The sequence below is a fragment of the Ovis canadensis genome, chromosome 7 (assembly GCF_042477335.2).
Source record: "Ovis canadensis isolate MfBH-ARS-UI-01 breed Bighorn chromosome 7, ARS-UI_OviCan_v2, whole genome shotgun sequence".
Lineage (NCBI taxonomy): Eukaryota > Metazoa > Chordata > Mammalia > Artiodactyla > Bovidae > Ovis > Ovis canadensis.
The window spans coordinates 84617943-84639743 of NC_091251.1; the positions used below are offsets into that span (position 1 = coordinate 84617943).

At 38.8% G+C, this 21801-nt stretch overlaps 1 long non-coding RNA gene across 1 annotated transcript; it reads left to right on the forward strand.

Annotated features, from left to right (window-relative positions):
* Positions 1 to 3249: 3249 nt before the first annotated feature.
* LOC138931569 (uncharacterized) lies at positions 3250 to 19873 on the forward strand. Its single transcript, XR_011446620.1, has 4 exons — positions 3250 to 3578; positions 4681 to 4797; positions 16186 to 16301; positions 16407 to 19873. It is a non-coding gene; the product is annotated as an uncharacterized lncRNA (long non-coding RNA).
* The last annotated feature ends 1928 nt before the right edge of the window (positions 19874 to 21801 follow it).

Genomic DNA, 21801 nt, shown 5'->3' on the forward strand with positions numbered 1-21801 from the left:
CAGTACAGATTAAACTCTTATACCTGTTTCTATTTCTGACTTTACCAACAAGTAACTGTGTGATCTTGAGATTACCTTGACCTTTCCTTCGTGTCTTCAAACATCTGTTATTTTTCTTGAGGTGGTCCCTCAAGATGAAGCGGAATTTGGTAATTATTTGATGAGTTATATTGACAGCAAAAAAAGGCAATTTCCTGGTCTTTTCTAATATCGTATACTAGAAGTTCTGTCCATGTTGGTCAAATTAGCTAGCTGCTTCTAAACAGATTTTTTTTTTCTTTTGCTCCATAGAGATGCAGCATGTGATGATGGAGGCTATGTTTTACCTGAGGTTGGGAAAGAATTTTAAGGAAAGATGAAACAGTTCAGCTCAAAGGACTCACACCTACTTTGGAGGAAAAGAATTAGGAGTATAAATGACTTTTAGGTTATTTTCCAATGCCATTAAAATCCAGACAGTGACTTTTTTAGTGGAAGTCAGTTAAAGTTTTCTTTTTTCTAATAACATTCAGCCATAGGCAATATTCTTTTAAAAGATTTTTATTTTATATCGGCACATAGCTCATTTGGTAAAGAATCCGCCTGTAATGTGGGAGACCTGGGTTTGATTGCTGGGTTGGGAAGATCCCCTAGAGAAGGGAAAGGCTACCCATGGACTGTATAGTCCACAAGGTTGCAAAGAGTCAGACACAACTGAGCAACTTTCATTTCACTTCATATAATTGATTTACAATGTTATGTTAGTTTTAGGTGTACAGAGAGTAAGTGACCTTTATAAAGTGGTTTAAGAGGGAAGAGAAGTTGCTGTACCAATACAATGTTCATTAAGGGAAGAAAACAGTTTTCTGTGTAATAGAGTTTTTTCCTCTCCTTCACTTAACAAAAAGGACAACAAGTAGTGGCCACCCGTATGGCTTATGTAAGTTCAGTAACTGATAGCTACACAGCTAAGGTGAAAACAGAAGCCCCAAGCCAGGCTGGGTGATACCATGCACACGCATGTCATCATAATTAGCTTTGATGTACCAGGTACTGCTGGAGAAGGGAATGGCAATCCACTCACATAATCTTGCCTGGAGAATTCCATGGATGGAGGATCGTGGTGGGCCACAGTCCATGGGGTCACAGTTGGACACGACTGAGCAACTAACACAACGCAGCCAGGTACTGTGTGCTAGGTGCTGGGGACACAGTGTTAACAAGGTGGGACTAGCTGAAAACCTGGTGTGATGACTGTTGTGAAGTGGGATCAGTAGGAAGATTGGGAACGTAATTAGGGGGTTAATCTAGTTGGTGGAAGTCTGTGAGGGAAAGTCACTCAGGAAGTGGGTAGTTAAAGAAGTAAGTAGTTATGAGGAAGTGGTAGTTAAGCTGAGACTTGAAGGCTGAGTAGGAGTAAGCCAGGTGAAAGAGAGGCACATTAAGGAAGGGGAAACAGCATGTACAAAATCCCTGAGACCAATGAGAACCTTCCCGATTCAAGGAACCTGAAAAAAGTGGGCCATGAACAGCAAAGGAGAGCGCCTCTGGAAATAAGCTAGCCAAGAAGGCAAGGCTGACTGAGATAGCAGCTCCTTTCCTCACTTAGAACAGGTAGTAGTGGTATAATTCTGGCTGTGGCCATTGCCCAGATTTGAGGTGTGCCAGTCTCAAAGCCACCTTTCTTACCTTATAGCTGGCATGAAATCATCAGATCTTCAACCTACTTATTTATTTATTTTTTCCACATGGATTTTAAATTACCAACTTTCCCTTACTACTTTGCAGAGGTGTAACGGACAAAACTCTAAAATATTTAAAGCATACAACATAATGATTTGATATACATGTGTATTGTGAGTGGATGTCTAAAATTGAGTTTATTATTAGTACAAGTTTACAGTATTTCAATCTTAGGGCCAACAAACTCTTAACTCTGCATTCTATTATAGGTATTAAGTTGGTACTGGGTACCCAAGGGGCAGAGGTCCCTGAGATTTGTAGGGCCACTTTCTGTAGCCCCTTGAACTGTGAAGAAAATCTGCCATTGCAGGAGTCAGCTTGACAGTGTATAGCAGCTCTGCTCTGGCTCCAAAGAAAGCAACTTTTCTTTTTAATTGATTCCCAGAGGTGTCCTCTTCCTTCCAGACCCTGACCTGACCCTATAGGGAAGTTGTGTATCTACTTCTTCAATGATATTCATTTTCTGAGAATAGCACTTGGCAAAATTTCTCTGCTATGTTTGTCATCTTTCCTTCTTTCATTTGGCTCACTGACTACCCAAATTTGCCCACATTGGCATTCTCAACATCCCCCTCCACCCAAGAACAACAACCCCATTGAACAATAACAACAACAACAAGAAGTGATGATAAAAAAATAAAAACATAGCCTGAGTGATACAGTACAGAGACAGCACAAGCTTTTGGGTGACTTTATACTAAAGTGTGAATGACTGATACTTGCATACCTTCTCCAGTCTCCTTTGTGAAAAGTACGTTTTCTTTTGTATATTTTCATTTTAAAGAAGTTTGCTTATTAGCCTGAGGTTTTAATTAGCCACTGGATCAAAATAAAGCCTTTCTAACTGCATAAAGTACTTCAGACCACAGGGTCATTTTTTTCTGAAACCTTTGGCACTATACCAGTAGGCAGCCACAGACAGTGCCAAAAGGATTTAGACTCTGGACTGATTGCCATGTATTAGTTGTTTTTCCCCTCTTCAAAATCTATCAAATGTTCAAACCTGCAGACACAAACAGGAACACACTGGAGAGAAGAGTCCCAGAGGGCGGAGGATCCTCTACTCATTGTCCCGTGCGCCTCACCTCCTCACACACGCACACTCCTTCATCTCTCGCCTTGCCAGGGACCTGCCCCAAGGTGAATAGCATCCCAGCGGGTCTAGAGGCACTAACAGAGTCCTGCTGCTTCTTCAGCCGCTGGAAGTGCCAACCCTCTCGCATGCCCAAACCCGATCCTTCTACAGGACACCCAGCCAGGGCCTACAGCGAGTGACCCTCCCATAAGAGGCGCGGCCGTCATCACCTGCCCAGGCTAGCGCACCAGGGCCTGAAGCCCGGCACACAGAGCCACGGCGTTCACCCGACCGGTTCTTTAGGCCTCAGATCGGGCAAGTACAGGACCCTCTATTTGGGGCTCTTTATTCGCCACCTTCCTGGTTCCTGTTCTTAAACCTTCCTCCCAGCAGCCCCCACCAGCGCACCGACCTGCAGAAAAGTTGCTCCCGAGCTATGGAGGGGCGTCATCGCCTCCTAGCAACGCTCCTAGCAACCGGATAACATCTGCTCCCTCTGGTCCAATGCGAGCTGAGAACAGCTGCGAGCCTGCCTCGCGTTGCGAACCGCGAGCGAGAGGCGCTTCAGAGACTGGAGGGACGGACCTGCAGGAGCCAGGGCTGCCCGCCGAGCTGCAGTTGCCGCCGCTGCCACTGTCGCGCCACCGCCACCGTCGCTGTCGCTGTCAGTGCCCTTCTGAAGAGTGACAGCGCCGTAAAAGCGGGAGGGAGCACCGAACCCCGCGCCTTTATGAAACAGGTGCATGCGCCGGTCTCCGGGTGAGTGGACCCAGCTTGCAAGGTATGTCTGAACTTATCCAGCCAGGTGCCCGCCTCAGGCTCAGAAAAGACTCTTTCATTGAGGGCGTGGATCGGACGTGTTCTGGGATCCCACCCCGCCCCAGTCATTGAAAAGTAGCTAGCTGGTGGTCCCGAACAATATGATTTGATTTTTCTTCTTTAAATCTTGGGATTGTTCTTGCAGATGCCCCTGCCCGTCGCTGTTAGGTTTGTGCTCGGAAGTTTTCAGTCCTCCCTGTTTTTCCTTTGACTTTACTGCCTGTGTGCAGCTAGGAGGGCTGGAAGCAGTGAGATCCCAAAGAAAACCTGTGGTTAAGGCGACAAGGATAGTGTAGCTTTGGCTAATTGAATCAACACGTATGGAGAGCAACATTCTTTTTAGGTCCGGCTCTGGAAAGGGTCCATTTGGCTGGGAGCAGCCAGTTCACTGTTACTCAATCTCCTGAAAAGTAACCATAGTAACTCACCTCTCTTTTGACGGGATCCTCCTCATTGGCTGCCTATCTTCCTTTGGAAAGCTCATCTCTCTAAATATAGAAGATGATGAGATCTGTAAGCATACATCCATGTAAAAATAAAGGTGCAGTTAAACATGGCCCTTTAAAGAAAAACTGTCTTCAAAGATAAAGTACCCTTTGACAATTTCAAATCTTGTGAGAAATAGTGTGTATTCCAGTGAACGATTGAGTAAGTCTGTTTTGAGTTAACTGCTGAATTGTTACTTTAGAGAGAATATTTCTTGAAATCATACAAAAGTCTGGCATTTAAAGAACTAATTATACCTGTTTTTTAAAATCAATCTACTAATAACATCCCCCAAATAATTGCCCAGTAAATATGTGATGAGATGTTATTCATTTATTTCCACATTTCTTAGAATAGTTAAGAGTCCTCATATTTACAATTAAATTAAATGGAGAATATTATAGTAACTGTGTATTTTTGAAGGTTTACTTACTTCTTTGGTCCAGATCAACTCCACCTCAAACATCTTAGTATCTTCCTATTGCATGCCTTCTCCTGACTTGATAACCAGTTCAAGTCAGTGCAGTTCTGACTCTTCCAATGTTATTTGTGTTTCTCTCCTTGTTTCAAAACCTCAGGTAGCCATTCATGAGTCTGAGGCTTTGAGAAATGCTCACTGTGAAAAGGGGAACTTTCACCAGATTTTCTGAAGCTGTCCTAGAAATACACTTTTCAGATTGATTCAGCATTACCAGGTAATCACTAGCTTAAAAGAAATTACTGTTTAAATATGTATCCAGAGAAATAAATGCTAATGCAGCATTACCATAACTTACAAGATCAATGTAAGGGGTTGTTTATATAGATGGTTGCTGGGTAGAAGTCAATAGAGGTTTTCTGTAGAAAGGACATTTGTGGGCTGGCAGATTTTCCTCCTGAAGACTCATATGAGTAGGGTGGGGCCAAATTAGGTAGCCTGGCTTGGCGAACATGTCAAGCGGAAACCCTATGAGCACATTGGTACATGTCTGAAATGAAGGCAATAAAGAGAGCTCTCTGCAAAAAGAGAATGTGGTGATTTTTAAAATTTAATTTGCATTGAAGTCATTGTGATAGAAACCCATGAGTGTCAAGCATGTTAACTCAGTTTTCAGGATATAACATAGTCTTTTACTGAGTGTTCAATCCTCCAGTGGTGTGTAACTTTCACATGTACTGAGCTATCCATGTGCAGTTCCTATAGGTAACCAGTCTAGCAGATTATAATTAAATACAGAAAAACATACCGTGGCATATTTCTTCTCTTTCCTTACCTCCTTTTGCAAAAATAAATAATTGAGCAATTTTATTCAGAAACCTATTTGAAAATTTATTCTAATCTGGTTGTTTAGTTTTTGTGGATGTCTTGAGACTTTACAAGTACTGGTCTCTTTGATCACTTATTGAAATATCTGTAGCTTAATAATTTTAAGCACTAAAGATGACTGCTTGAGTCCCGAAATGCTTGTTTCATTAGTCTTTAGCACCATCCACCTGTTTTCCTTCCTCCATCATAATTACTACATTTTATGGTGAGAAACAAATCCAAAGAGACCAATAAAATTTACTGTCAGCTGTCATGAGATACATATAGAGTTCTAGTCATGCTATCAATCTGAGGAAAGTTTGAGTAAAGCAACCATAAGTGTTGGCTCATGTATATGCATTATTAGCCTTTGCATTAGTAATTTCTATACATCCTATCCCTATTTAATATGCATAGAAGTTTAAAATCATTCAGGGCCCTTCAGTTTATGTGAATGAGTCTGCTCTTTCATTGAAACCACTGTCATAATCAAAAGGTCAAGTGAAAATAGTTCTTAAATTTGAATTTTGATTCTATCATGAATGTATAATGTGCAGAATATTTACTGTGCGATCTTGATGACCATATCTATTTAAAGTCATTCACCAGAAAATATTATAATGGTGTTTAAATAAATGAAAACAAATCATTATAACCTAAGCATTTAATCCTAGAGACATTAGTAGATTCTAAGAGCATGAAAAAACATTTCACCAATTTGTAATTAGCCAGTGTAGCTAGTCTCTCTTGTCAATGGGAAGACCAGCTACACTTGAACATATCATGTCTTATAGAGAGGAGTATACTTAAGGCTTAGGAGTATACTAAGACTTAAGGCTAAGATCAAGCAAGTTATAACTGAAATCAAGTTATAGTTTCAATTTTTCATGCAGTACTCTATTTGGAAGTTTTTAGGTGTTCATGAACATCATTCTGCATTCAGTTTTATGTCATGTTACTTTCGTGGGATTTAGAAGATGCTTTGAAACATGGAGAAATGTTGAAAGGTTTAAGATGCTGAGACCACTGCCTCTACATCTGGGCTTTCCACTGAGGACTCTTGCCAGTTGGCTTTCACTGTCAAAATACCAACATCCCAACAATAGCTCTAGAGCCAAGGCACAACCAGTTCAGGTTGTTGTATCTGTCAAAGCAATACACTTCAGAACCCCAGAAAAAGCCTATATAATGGTTTCAGAAGCAGGGAGCAAATTTACCATAACTGTGCAGTATGAAAACTGAAGAAGTACATCTTTAGATATTGGGAGGGGCTAATTTTTGTCAGCACTCCCTGCCTTCCATCTTATTTTTAGTAAGCTGTCTATCTAGATAGTCTCAATACATTGCATTAATGTATCCACTTTTTAGTTTAACACAATTATTTTTTAATTTTTCACGATTAAATTTAACAGGCTAAAAGCAGATATCTAGTTTGCTGCCATAATTCTCAATAGGAGTGGGAGGATATTAACAAAGGATTTGCTAGTGTTATGTTCCGTATTGTAATGTAACTATATTTAGAAAAACTTAAACCTTTTCTCATGCTATGAATTATAGAAAGTAAAATGCAAAAAGTAAATCTTCTTGGTAGATAGAAATATATGAGTCTTCTAAATATTAGTGATAATCAAGAGGAGAGGAGGGACAGGGAACCTGGAAAATCCCCTCCATGGTGGTGTATCAGAATTTGTGTTACTTTTAAAATGTTTATTAAAAGGGGGCATGGGTTAAGATGTGAAGAAAAGTTGGGGACATTGCAAAGAGAATCAGGACTCAGAAACCTGGAGTCTTATTTTACCGCTTTATGGCTCAGTATCTTATGTGGGAGATAAGACATCTACTAAGCGGTATGCAAGAGTTGAACACAATGTAACTTAAAGAAGTGTCTATTACTCTTTAGTGAATAAAGAACATTTTATCACCACAACAACTCCAGGTGGTGACATAAATGAGGCAGTAATGAGTGAGGGCAGAGAATTAACCAACTCCAGAGCAAGATGTTCAAGGGCATGGAACCCACAAATATGAGGGCCAACTGTACAACGTAAGTTTATATGAGGGACTTGAGCATCTATAGATTTGGGTATCTGTGGGGGCCCTGGAACCAGTGCCCTGAAATTGAGGAATGACTCTATTCTTAGTAAAGTTAATGATTAGGTTTAATTTATGTTTTTCTACAACACTTCTGGATATCTGGCTTAATTTTTTTGGTGATCTACCCAAACTCGATGGTAGTATCAAAGTGGAAGAAAATGAGGGTGTTACAAATGAGGTACTTTTGAAAAGACTACTGCTTTGAACATCAGGGTGCATGGATCTTTTCAAATTAAGTAAATTTGTAAAATTAAGTAAATCTTTTCAAATTTGGATATATGCCCAGGAGTGGGGTAACTGGATCATATGGTAGCTGTGTTTTTAGTTTTTTAAGGAATCTTCATTCTATTTTCCATATGACTGTTCAGTTTACATTCCATCAACAGTGTGGGAGGGTTCCCTTTTCTCCACACCCTCTCCAGCATTTATTGTTTGTAGATTTTTTTAAAAATTATGGCCATTCTTACTAGTGTAAGGTGATACCTTAGCACTATTTACAATAGCCAAGAGGACATGGAAGCAAAGATGTGGTACATATATTTTTCCTGGGTGTCTCAGTGGTAAAAGAGTCCATCTGTCAGTGCAGGAGAAGTGGGTTTGATCCCTGGGTTCAATCCCTGGGTTAGGAAGATCCCCTGAAGAAGGAAATGACAACCCACTCCAGAATTCCTGCCTGGAGAACCCCATGGAGTCTGGTGGGCTACAGTCCTTAGGGTTCAAAGAGTTGGACATGACTTAGTAACTGAATAACAGAAGCAGCAGCAGGTGCATATATACAATGGAATATTACTCAGCCTTAGAAAGAATGAAGTAATGCCATTTGCGGCAGCATGGATGGACCTAGAGATTGTCAAACTGAGTGAAATAAGTCAGACAGAGAAGAACAAATATCATATCTTATATGGGGAGTATAAAAAAGGGTACAAGTGAACTTATCTACAAAATGGATATAGGGTTACAGATGTAGAACATAAACTTTTGGTTATCAGGGTATAAGGGGGGATAAATTGAAAGATTGGGATTAACATAGACACACTGCTGCTGCTGCTGCTGCTAAGTCACTTCAGTCATGTCTGACTCTGTGTGATCCCATAGAAGAGAGCCTACCAGGCTCCGCCATCCCTGGGATTCTCCAGGCAAGAACACTGGAGTGGGTTGCCGTTTCCTTCTCCAATGCATGAAAGTGAAATGTGAAAGTGAAGTCATTCAGTCGTGTCTGACTCTTTGCGAACCCCATGGACTGCAGCCCACCAGGCTCCTCCGTCCATGGGATTTTCCAGGCAAGTGTACTGGAGTGGGGTGCCATTGCCTTCTCCACATAGATACACGACTACATATAAAATAGATAACTAACATGGACTGCCTGTGTAGCACTGGAAACTCTACTCAATACTCTGTAGTGATCTACATGGGAAAATAATCTAAAAGAAAGACTGGATATACATTTATGTATAGTAGATTCGCTTTGAAACTAACATTATAAATCAACTATACTTAAAAAAAAAGGCTACTTCCATACACATAGCAGGGATTTAAAACCCTTCTCTGAGCAACAGACTGGGGTGCCTAAGGAAGTAGAGCATTTCCCTAGACATTGTTGATGTTTCCTGTCACCTCCACCTGTCAGTGCGGTTGTTTTGCCAGTGTTCTTTCTGATTCATTCCCACTTTCTAAGGTAAAAGGTAGAGTGTAAGGGAGCCTCATCCTTCAAAATAAGGAATGCACTTCCGAGGGGCGATAAGTCACAAAACTTCCCCCAGGAACCTGCTGCACTGCATCTCTCTCATTAGTAGAGCCAGATCTCATTATGTAGGCTGCAGTGCAGTATCAAAGGTAAATATGGTTCCCTGGCTGATCCTGTCCATTTAAAGATGTTCTCTTTGGTTCCGAGACCATCACCAGTGAAACAAGGTAGGCGTGTGGAACATCAAATGGTCTTTGATTTAATATTACATATCTGTGCTTGGGGCTGTCTTTACGCTGCTAGTTTCCTGAAAAAAATCTGTAACTCCCTGGCTGTCAGTATCCCTTGGAAGTTCCTTAGAAAGTTTTCCAGAAGCTGCAACTTGTTGGTAATTTTAAACTGCAAGTAGGGTCAATCGTGTGCCTGGAGTGGAAGATACTTCTGAAGGAACAGGTTGCCCCATTGATTCACAGCTAAAAACTGGCAATGATTTCTGCTCCTCTAGAGCGTATTATCCAGAAAGGTGCCAGGCAAGGGGTTATGAGGGAGAAGATTGATGGGATATTGCTAAACATCAGCAAAGCTAAAGGTCTACAGAAGATGTAGCATTACAGCCTTGCATATTGCACCTGTCTGTCTTCTTGAATCCACTCACGGATGTTTCATGCATCCTCTGCTTAACACTAAAGAGAGGACAGATGTCCTCCATACAACATAGTGCTGCTGAGTGGCATGTATACACTCACATATATGGCTTCAAAAATAAGGCCACTACAATAGTAATGTGTAATATTGAGCAGAAAATATGTGGATGTATGACAGGCTCTCAGTGCTTTTTAAACATCTCATTTAATCCATGCACAACTCAGTGATTTTGATATTTGGCCTCACTTAATCAATGAGAACTGACTCATTGGAAAAGACCCTGATCCTGGGAGAGATTGAAGGCAGGAGGAGAAGGGGATGACAGAAGATGAGATGTTTGGATGGCATCACCGACTCGATGGCATGAGTTTGTGCAAGCTCCAGGAGTTGATGATGGACAGGGAAGCCTGGTGTGCTGAAGTCCATGGGGTCGCAAATAGTTGGACACGACTGAGTGACTGAACTGAACTGAATCAATGAGGAAACTCAGGGTTCTTTGACATTAAATACTTTGTCCTAAGTCACTAAGAAAATAAACTGTAGAACTGAGATCAGAACCAGTGTCCTGGAAGATCATGCTGAATTGTCTGTAGCCAATGCAGCAAGATTGCAGAATGTAACTAACATTGAGAGGTAGAGTAGCTCTTTGTAAACAGGTGTGCCCATGGCACTTAAGGAAGGATTTCAGTAGCTTTGCCATCGGCAAAGCATTATGTATATATGTAGGGATACATCGGAGAAGGCAATGGCACCCCACCCCAGTACTCTTGCCTGCAAAATCCTATGGACAGAGGAGCCTGGCAGGCTGCAGTCCATGGGGTCGCTAAGAGTCAGACATGACTGAGTGACTTCACTTTCACTTCTCACGTTCATGCATTGGAGAAGGAAATGGCAACCCACTCCGGTGTTCTTGCCTGGAGAATCCCAGGGATGAGGGAGCCTGGTGGGCTGCCGTCTATGGTATCACACAGAGTAGGACATGACTGAAGCAATTTAGCAGCAGCAGGGATACATACTTTTTTTAACGCTCATCCCAGGCTAACGCTAGGCAAAGAGAAATCGTTGAGAGACTGGAAGGTGAGTCACGTGGTTTGTCCACATCACGGATTGGTTGTTGATCTGACTAGAAGCTCTTTATTTTCCCCATTGATCAAACTCTTCCTTTGATTTTGGGTACAGAGGCATACAGCCAATAGGATGGTCCAAACTCTGTTTTTGTGGTAGTCCTGTTTCGATTAAAGTATTGTGGGGTAGAAAATGAAAACCTTACCAAAATTAAGATATGTTAAATTCATCACTTCTTTACCGTTTCTTAGGTTTTTTACAGTCTTGGGCAAAGAATGGTTTTACTATCACAAGAGTTGTCCTTTTATGATCGTCTGTACTCTTGAAGTGTTTGTAAATTAATTTGCTGATGATTTTTCCTTAATGTACTGCCCATGGGCTGTGCACCAAATGAAATCACTTGTGTGCTAATGGGATTTCAGTTGTCTGGAGGCAGAAGAAGAAGAGTTAGAAAGAGCATTTAAGCAACCATTTGTAATTACATTTTAAACATTTATTTAAAGAAATATGTATAAATTGTTCTGTCAGAACTCTAATGACAAGGATGGTCATTCTGTTCTGTGACTTTTCATTTGTTTGTTGACATTTTAGACTAGGAAAGACATTGAGGTTGGCACAGATATTTTATGTACCCAGAGGTTAGAGTATTAAAAACAATTTGAATATTCAAGTCAGCATTAGCCATTTTACTTTCAGAGATAAATTTAGGCTCAGCCTCATTCAATTTTATAATTTATACGCTGTTCTCAGAGTTCAGGACATGGACTGTGAAGACAGAGGCCATTTTATTTTTTCTTGTCTATTTCATCAGCTTTATTTGAATAATAGTCTGGGTTGAGTTGGGCTTTTTAGCTATGGGAGAATTATATAAATAGATTTACATACGTTTACTGGGTCATAACAGGCAAACTTATTTGGAAATTCAGAGTAACTTTAGTTCTTCAAATGACTATTTGGATATTTTAAAAAACAGTTACATTTCCTTCACCCGAACTGTATAACCGGTGATAATATATCTAGAAGCATTTTCTTGGAACTGTTATAGTATCTGTGCTATTTTCATCTTGATCATTTGAAGTACTCTCTAGTTGGGGCCTCCCAGATGGTTCAGTGGAAAAGAATCCACCTGCCAGTGCAGGAGATAAAGCAGACCTGAGCTTTATCCCTGGGTCAGGAAGACCCCCTGGAGGAGGAAATGGCAGCCCACTCCAGTATTCTTGCCTGGAGAATCCCATGGACAGAGGAGCCTGGTGGGCTACAGTCCATGGGGTTGCAAAGAGTTGGACACAGCTGAGTGCACGCACGCACGCACACACACACACATAGATTTAAGTCTCTAATTATAATCTAGTATCTCTAGGAAGCAGGGTGGTAGAAAGAATCTTAAGGTCAAAGCTAGAAGGCCAGGCTAGGATTTGCTTCTGGGATAGATCTGTGCCTATTGGCCCTAATAAGAACTAGGATTTGATTGAGGGCTTACTATATTCTGGGCATAATGCCAGTCACTTTCCACGAATTATTTCAGTGATCCTGTGAGCCAGTATTACTTCTATCCCCACTTAACAAATGAAATTTGTGGAGTGTTCATGTAAGTTTCTCAAGGTCACACGACTAAGAAGTGGTGGATCTGGACCACTTCCACCTGCCTTAAAAACCCAGACTCTCAGCCACACACACCAAATTGAAAACCACTGAACCCTTCTGGGTCTCAGTTTCCCCATCTGTAGATCATGTAGGCTGAACACGTGATCAATAAATAGTTCCCAGCTCTGAATTTTTTGAATTTTCATCCAGCCAAGAAAACAGATGTAGGAACTTATGTTTGCTATATATTTTAGCCTCAAAGTGGCTAAAAGCATCCTCCAAAATTTGATGCCGAAAACATTGTGAATAGCTAAACAGCATGCAAGGAAGTAATTGTCGAATGGATACCAGCTGTGAAAGCTTTTCAGCATTTCAACAACCCATGGGGGTATTTTTTAAGAGCAATAAACTAAGTGGCTAAGTGTGTCGTCCACAGAGCTGAGACGCAAATCTAAACCCCTGAGAATTTACTGTGTTTCCAGGGTCCAATACATTCTCTATCTTAGGATAACTGCCTGAATATAGCAGACAGAGTCTTTATGAACCTTGCTTGGGACCATACATATTTTTTGGTCTTATTATTAACTAAAAAGTATTTAACCAGATCATCACGTGGTTTATTTGATACTTGTTTTTCTAAGTTGCCACCTGCCCTGCCTTGTGTCATTCACTAAAAGGCCTTTACTTGGCTATTAATGCTGTAGACATTGCATTACTTTGTAAAATAAATGAATATGTGTTTACTTCCAAATATATATGTGAATGTATATACATATATATTTATATTTTCAAATCTTTCCTCACCCTTTCTTGCACTACAGTAACTCATCGAACCTTTTTTTAAAAAAAATTAGTGACCTGTCCAGTCATTTATAATGCTAATAACTGTCAGTCATTGATATTTCTTAATGTGAACTGAGGAATTTATGTTGAAAAGTGATCTCATTCATTTTTCACTACTAGTTTAAATGGAGTCTGGCTTTGCTCATAAAGCTAAAACATCTAAGTCAATGTAGCCAATGTCACAATAACAACAACAAAAATCAATCAAGTCAGTTGCTTGGCAGTCTCACGATTAGGCAATCAGTTGATGGGCTGAATGTTCTGTTTTCAACTTGCTGTTGTAGTGTTACTACTACGCTTGCCTAATGCTATCACATAGAGGCTCTCAATATTCTGTCCCCAGGTCTGCAACTTCAGCATTACCTGGGAATTTGTGAGAGATAGAAATTCTCTGTTCCTAGCCCAGACACAATGAATTAGAAGTTCTGGGGGTAGGACCCAGCAATTGGCGTTTTTAGGAGAGACAATTCTGATGCTTCCTAACTTTTGAGAACCATAATGGCATCAACGGGTTAAGTGGTTTAAAAGAAATCGGTAATTCTTGTGGTTGCCCAGGGGAAGAGTGAGGGGAAGAGATAGGGAATTGGGAATCAACATGTACCCACTGCTATATTTAAAATGGTTAACCAACAAGGTCCTACTGTATAGCACAGGGAACTCTACTAAATGTTATGTGGCAGCCTGGGTGGAAGGGCAGTTTGGGGAAGAATGGATGTATATGTATGGCTAAGTCCCTTTGCTGTCCACCTGAAACTGTTACAATATTGTTAACAGGCTATACTCTAAAGTAAAAAGTTAAAAAAATTTTAAAAAGCAATAAGTAATAATTAATTGTTATCACAGAATAACCCAAAATTTCGCTTCCTTATTGATTCAGTCCTTTAAGTGTTAGTGTGTTAGTAGCTCAGTCATATCTGACTCTTTGCATCCCCATAGACTGTAGCCCGCCAGGCACCTCTGCCCATGGGATTCTCCAGGCAACAATACTGGAGTGGGTAGCTATTCCCTTCTCCTGGGGAGCTTCCCAATTCAGTGATTTAACCTAGATCTCCCTCATTGCAGGCAGATTCTTTACCATCTGAGTCACTGGGGAAGCTCAAAAATACACCTAAGAAAATGTTAACTAAAAAAAACAGCCCCTGAGAAAACTAGGTTCATTGATGTTTTCATTACAAATAATTTTGTTTTCCTTTTTTTCTAACCTTTGAAATCTGTGAAAATTTCATATAAACTGAGATGTGCTAACTGAACTCAGGAATTGTGTACTGACTTTTTCAGTTGTGAATGATCATTACACATTCATCTCTTTTTAGGTCAGACACACCAGTGGCTTAAAATTCTTATTTCCCTTACAGAACATGCCAACTCTAATTTAAGACTCTCTTGGGTTTATAATCCACAGCTGTGCCAGTGAAAATTTGGAAAGTTTTAGGTGTGATTTTTTTTTGTTTTTTGTTTTGGTAGATTTTCCTACTGGTTAAGGAAAACCACCCAGCTACAAAAAGCTACAGGAAATGTTATACAGATGCCACCAAAAGGAGGAAAACTTAGAAGAGTCATGTTTTTAAAGAGTATGTTTTTAATAGTTAAGATTTAAAAAATTCAAGATGTCAGGGAAAAAACATCAAATGTCTTAACCATGAATTTATTTAGCCAACACATTAATTAACTACTCATTTTGTGAATCAAATGGTCTCAACACCCAGAAATATTCAAAGGTGTGTTTAACGGTAAAATTGATAATGCTTAAGTATAAATTTTATGTTCTAATCTGGTCTACTGAGGTTGAATGAGTACTGAACTGGACTCAAATTTCTGTTCTAAATTCATTCAGTGCTTTCACTAGGAAGCGCCTTCTGTATCTTTAGGGTTCAAAGCTATACTTGCCTCTTTTCCATGATAAGAGCACCACCTAGTGTACAGACTAAAAATTCCCTTTAAACCAAACCTCTGAAAATAGGCCTTCAGAACACCATCCTTCCCTAAACAAGTTAGGTTTTTCAACAATAGTGTATTAAAGGAGAGAACAACATTTTTACTTTAAAAATTATACCAAGGTCAAGTTTTCTAATCAGTATGATATTTGAACTGTTTGCTTATGATTAACCTATGCTAAGCCAGGTGTTATGAGGATGGTTATACCATGACCATATAATAGGGTTTGTCTGTAGACATGCGATTATTTCTTTAAAGTATATAATTGGGTCACCAACCATTTTACATATATTTGGTTAACCGAGAAACATTAAATGCCTTCTGTAAGGGAAGCAGTATAATGAAAAGCATGATGAAAAATAACATTTCTTTCCATTCATTTTGTGCATCAATTTCAAATGTGGATATGTTTTGACATTAAATGGCATAACATTAAATAGAGGATTGGGGGCTTTCCTGGTGGCTCACACAATAAAGAATATGCTTGCAGTGTGGGAGATCCCTGGGTCAGGAAAATCCCCTGGAGATGGGAAAGGCTACCCATTCCAGTATTCTTGCCTGGAGAATTCCATGGACAGAAGAGTGTGGCAGGCTACAGTCCATGGGATTGCAGAGTTGGACAGACATAGTGACTAACACTTCAAGAATGTATCATAATTCTAATACTTTGCTTCTAAGGGGCTGCATAAGAAAATAAATATAATTCCCCAAACTTGAACCTATATTTTGGGTCTGAATAGTGTCATTTGCCTGCAAACAGGCTTCTTAGCCATAGGACAATTGCCACTGACTTCTTCACTGTGTTGCTTAGTAAGTAAAGAGAAAATGTTAGTTTCTGGGGTCATCAGTTTACTTTGACAAGTAGAACTTTTGTTTTTAAACACTCTTTCCAACACTCTTTTGCTATAGTAAAATCTGACTTTTCTCCAATTATTTTATTTTGTTTAGCTTATCCAACAAAAGTATTAACATATACATTAACAACGTCGAAAGTAGCCTACTTTAAGAGAAAATATGCAGAAGAAGAAGATTTACATCAAGATTACCATGGGTATTTTCCAAAAGTAAGGGTATACTTTTAAATTTTGTTTGAGTCTTGTCAATAGCAAAGGTTCTTGTTTTCATTTTTCTAAAATGTCGATTGAATGATGGTTGTATTTGCTTTTCAGCACCTGATATTGCCTGAGGACAGGACCTGCATTCTTAAACTTTCTCTTGAGAAGCTCAGATTTCTTGAAGACCCAGAAACCTACTTAAGAAGGTCTGTGTTAATTAACAATTTGCTGAGGAAGATCCATCTAGAGACGGAGAAAGAGAGCTATGAATACTTTAAAGAAGCTCCCTGTTATAAGACTGCTTATTCTGATACAAGAAAACGGCTGAAGTTTATGGTACAGGAATGCTGTTCTCAGTCTCTCTATTACGAAGAGCTGCATTCGTATCATATTGTGCCTTATGCTTCGGAGAATGCCATTTATGGAATGGGCTACACTAGCAGCCACTTGGAGCAAAATTCTCAGTTGCTTATTTATAAAATGAATTAAATTAACTGTTAAAGTCCATTGATACCTTGTTTCTAAATGCCTGAACTGTTAATAGTGAAGATATTAATATAAGGCACTAATTATCAGTGCCCTTGAGATCAGAGATGAGATGCATGCTGAACTGATTGGAGAGAACCCTGGTTATTATTCAGCAGTCCTTAGTATCATCCAGCCAAATCGAAAATATGTCCACGTATTATAAAGCAGAGAATAAGTGCTTTAGAAGCTAAGTTTTCTTGCCTTTTTTTTTTTTTAAGATAGTGTGCGTAGGAAGGGACCTAAATAAGTTCCTTTGCAAATTTAAACATTTCAAACCACCTATTTCCAAATTCTACCACTTCTTGTGGAAAGTAACAGATTCATATTAAACAGATAATGTTTTGTCCCTGAGGATTAAGGGTAGAACAAATTTAATTTTCTGTAAATGATGAAAGGAAGGGTCAGTCCTTTCTGAAATGCTTTGGTTTGTCAAGCATTGTGCCAAATAATTGACACCATTCTCCTTTTACCATTAGTGGCAATTCAAGATGTGACCAACCTTCTACAATTTAACTGCTGAATGTTAACAACCAGAACACTCTACACTGATCCATTTTACATTTCTTTTATTTATTTTTTTGCTTCATAGATTTTTCTCTTTAAAAGTGGAATTTATAAAATAGCCTTGCAGATGGGCTTATCTCTAAGTTCTAGGGGTCAATTAAAATTTGTGGTTGGCCTTTAGTTGCATTTAAATTTATTTATGATGTCACATTTACAGGCCGTGAAGCTCAGGAAATGGGTAGGCAGGTCATCTTCAGTTTTAATAGGCAGATAATTTTAAAGAATCTTATCTGCAAAAAAATGGTGAGAACAAGAAATCCTACATGATGTTATTTCTTCATCTGAGAGTTCATTTAAGGCTGTCTAGATGAACCTTTGCACTGATTTTTGTATAATAGTCGACCGTTCACTATTTGACAAAACGTTTCAGAATGCCTTTAGTGGTGAAGTTGAGATAAGTTCCTATATTTTGCAATTTGAAAGATAATTAGTTAACAAGTTGCATACATTCCTGAAACTGTTTGAAATGGTTCATGATGTTCTTTGAGGTTTGAGTGAAATGTCTGATTTTAATGTCTGGACTTATGTTCCATGGCGCACATCATTTAAAGAATTGTCATTAACTGATAAAACAGATTGGAAAACTAGGTGCCAAAGGTACATTTAAGAAAATACCAAAGACCCAAAGATGAGTGTTAGATAGACTATGGTAATGAAGATAAGAACCTAAAGTAAGGATTGTACAGGACATGGAAGAACATTATTAAAGGGATTTGGAGTGATTTGCTTACTAACGTGCTTTCAGAGCACTTTATACATACATGATAGCAACAGTCAAGGGCACTGCTTGGGCCTTCCGTGTCATATGTTTTCACAGATCTAAACATTGCGACTTTTCAGCATTGTATCTTCCCTTGTTGAATGCCATCTCGTAATCAAGAAGGTCTTTATCTCTTCAACAGAATTTTGTTTTTAGTTTTGATTCACTACTTGCTCCCTCTAATGAATTATCAGGGCGATTAACAGGGATGCTTTTGGTATAAAGAATATGAGTCCCCTAATTAGCATGCATTGTTAAAGACCACATAGATATATAACTGATAAGATTATCAGGTTTCTATTTAATTGCTCAGTCAGAATTAGAGAAAAATGATTTGGAACAAATTAAAATATTATAACTGGGGCTGATTTTTAAGGCAATTCAGTATGAATGGTGAGATAGCTTTGACATACAAATATATTTAAAAATTAATTTAAGGACAAAATTTGTTACCAAATTTCAAAAATTTATTTCACTACTTATACCATACCTTACTTCTCAGAATATGTTTATTAAAATGTAGTTTTCTTAAACAATGAAAATATTAATTGAACAGACTCCAAATTTGATAGGATAATTATGTACTTTGAAAAATGGAATTAGTTCTCTAATAGTTTAAAACTTCTTACCAATAGGGACATTTGGCTTGGTTTAGGACAGTATCTATAAGAAAAACGCACCAGTGCTAATAGAAAGACTTACAAAAATGCAACATATTGAAATTGTTTGAGGATATAAATGTGTATACTTTGGGACTGAAAAGAGAGGGGGAGAAAAAATTACCAAGAAAGTATAATATTGTAAAATTTACTGTTTGTCTGAAATCTTAATGCAAGAACTCTTGGGCAATGAACCTGTAACAGACATAAAATATGTTTTATTTGATGACATCATTAACTGAGCTCTCTGAATTCTGCATTCATATAGAGAGAAGGAACTGTCTTAGAATTCATTGATATTTGTGAATATGCTTCTCTTTTTTAAGAAATATGTGTTGATTTCAAACCAGGTTATTTAAAAACTATCTTTTAGAGCATTTAATTTCTTTTCCAATAAACAATTCGTAGATAAGGAGCTGACTAATGTCATCTTGACTCATTGAAAAATTATAATTTGTATTTAAGCTATTTAAACTTGTCTGAGTTAACCAATGAGATTGCTGTGATTTTACCATGGCAACCTGTTACATAGGGACCTGCTCTGCTGTCTCCATCCTGCACGATCTGTTATGGGAGATGCAAAGGTAGGAAAACAATGGCAAGTTTTGAAAACAGTGACAACTTTTTTGAGCCTGGACATCCTTTCTTTGGTGACAAGAGCCATGCTTAAGATAGGATGGGAAATGTATGAGTGCCTTTGGTAATGTAGACTAATTTTGTGGGTGCCCAAACAGCCTTAAGTTCTCATAAAGAAGAAGAAAAAGAAACAGAGAGGAAAAGAGAGGAAGAAAAAAGGAGGGGGAGATGCAGAGATATGAGGCATAGAATTAGTAAGTGAAAGCGCAAGTTGTTTCATGTGAGGGTTGTTGCTTGCTTGCTATGCTCAACTGTTCTCTCCTTTGTCTGCTGTGCTCCCCAAATCTGAACACCCACAGGGTATTGATCCTTTCTTTTACTCACCACTGATGCGTAAGACTAGATTCTATTCAGTATATAGATGATCTGAAATGTGGTACCACTATGAAATATCCCTAAAATGGAACTCCTTGGGTGGATGAGAAAAGGAAAAATAGAAATTAAGCCGGAAGAAAGACTAAATGGTGAGCGAGCTGGTGTACATGTGGTTAATCTCAAACACATGAGAGGATTTCAGTGTGCGTCCCAAGATGTAATAAAGTCAGTGCTAGAGGACTTTTAAATAAGTGCAGTTCCCCACCATTTATTGCTTAACTGTTAGGAGTCAGGCATGGTGCCAGGGTTGAGGAGACACAGGTGAGTGATGCACAATTCTTTTGTCCAAGCTGTTCATTGATGAGGGAGGAACTCAGAGATATTTGGTTTCATTTTTAAAAATAAGAATTCTTTACTGGGAGTAGCACTTGCATTTCTCTTTTCCAAACTCTGGGATGGTTATCAAACATGTATCTCCAAAGGTGTTTGTAGCCAAGAAGAGGCACAGGGAGAAAAGAAGGTATACTGAGCTAGATTTTAGAACGGAAGGAGAGTACATTCTGCTTTGCAGTGTATTTTATACTTGGAAGAATGAGAGAAAACCAGTGCTGCGGAAGGGAGGTGTCACTCATCCCTGAGGCACAAGAGGTTGTAGGTGAGGAAGGGAGACCAGTGAAAGTGCAGAACAATTCCTCCTCCCCACCTCTCTAACTTTGATGTACTTTTACATGGCAAATCAGGTTAATATTGTCAATGATATCCCTGAAGGGATAGCAGAATCAGGAAATCACAGTCTGAGGGTTGTATAGAAGGTGTTCAAGTTAGAGGGCAGTTTTCTTTAATTTGCCTTGTATTGGTAAATTGCTAAAATGAACCTCGGGATTTCTTAACATCAGCTGCTGGAGGCGTGCTCCTCTCCCAGTTGCTTCCTTTCTGAATCACAGCTCAGCCAACCCCTGTCTTTTCAGTCTGTCGGAAGTGGAGCTTATGGTTCTAATACTCTCTCCCCTCTCTTTTTTTAAAATTTTGATTGGTGTATAGTTGATTTACAATGCTGTGTTAGTTTCAGGTGTACAGCAAAGTGAATCAGTTATATATATATATATATATATATATATATATATATATATATATATATATATATATATATATCTACTCTTTGTTTTTAAAGATTCTTTTCCCATAAAGGCCAGTACAGAGTATTGAGTAACGTTTCCTGTGGTATACAGCAGGTTATTAGTTACCTAATTTATGCTGTTGATACTGATTTGTTCAAAACTATTTGGAAGAAAGCAACAATATGCAGTGCTGGTTGAGCCCCCTTGAGAAAGGTTTCCAGAGTGTATCAAACTAGAATCCATCATAGTTTCTTGACAGAATTATTTTAAATACTATTTGACATAGTCATTAAATAACTATCCACTAAGGTAATCTTTATGTTTCTGGAGTTCAATGTAATGGTTATAATTTCGACATGTTTTGCTAAATACCTTAGGTTGGAAACAAAGGAAGATCATATGTAATTAATTCAAGCAGTTGGTTCATGAGTATTTATGTAATATTTGAAATTTAAATTTATGTTCTTTTTTTCCCATCAAACTTCATTACTGTAAATCAGCAATGTGACATGTCTCATGATTATTATTTCCTTAGTAAGTGGGCCATGTCTAAAAGTTTGTACCTTCATGGTTGAACTCTTTGGATTGTATTTCTCCATTAAAGTTTCTGTCTTTCCATAAAGATTATTCTACAGTTGAGTGGATAAAGAAGATTCCTCTACAGTAACACTTTTCAAATCTTGTGCATGCAAGTCACCAGACATCAAGTTAGAATACAAACTCTTTTCAGTAGGCCTGGTGTGGAGTCTGAGAGTCTGCATTTCTCAAGTTTCCTAGATGACATGGGTGCTGCTGGCTCACTGAGTACACTTTGAGTAGCGATGCTCTACGTGGCTTTAAGAATGAAAATATACACTCAGACCTACAGTCTTACTACTTTCAAAGCATATGCATTCATGTCTGCTTTCCATAGAAACTTTTTCTTCAAA